The sequence below is a fragment of the Phanerochaete carnosa genome (genome assembly GCF_000300595.1).
Source record: "Phanerochaete carnosa HHB-10118-sp unplaced genomic scaffold PHACAscaffold_1, whole genome shotgun sequence".
In the NCBI taxonomy this organism is placed as follows: Eukaryota; Fungi; Basidiomycota; class Agaricomycetes; order Polyporales; family Phanerochaetaceae; genus Phanerochaete; species Phanerochaete carnosa.
Window position 1 is genome coordinate 1134734 of NW_006767628.1, and position 324 is coordinate 1135057.

The window sequence follows — 324 nt, forward strand, 5'->3', positions numbered from 1 at the left end:
TAGGCTTCGCGGAACCTAATGAATACCCTGACGTCCGTACTGGTGGGTGCCATAAACGCAGGCATCCACATTGTGCAGCGAGCAGCTGACCGCCGAAACAAAATCTTGACTCATAACCTGCTACACCCTCGCCGGTCTGTGCCCCACTATTCGCGTGCACAAGCAGCTCCGCGTCCAGCCCAGTGCTGCGGTCAAAAACAAAGCGAGGAGTGCTGTTCGGGTCGGCTTCCGACTGACCACGCGGGGGCACACGATCGACGTGCAGCCCCAGCGCGTCCCATTCCTTCGCCGCGGCGTTCTTCTCGAGAGAGCCCCCCCCCCCCC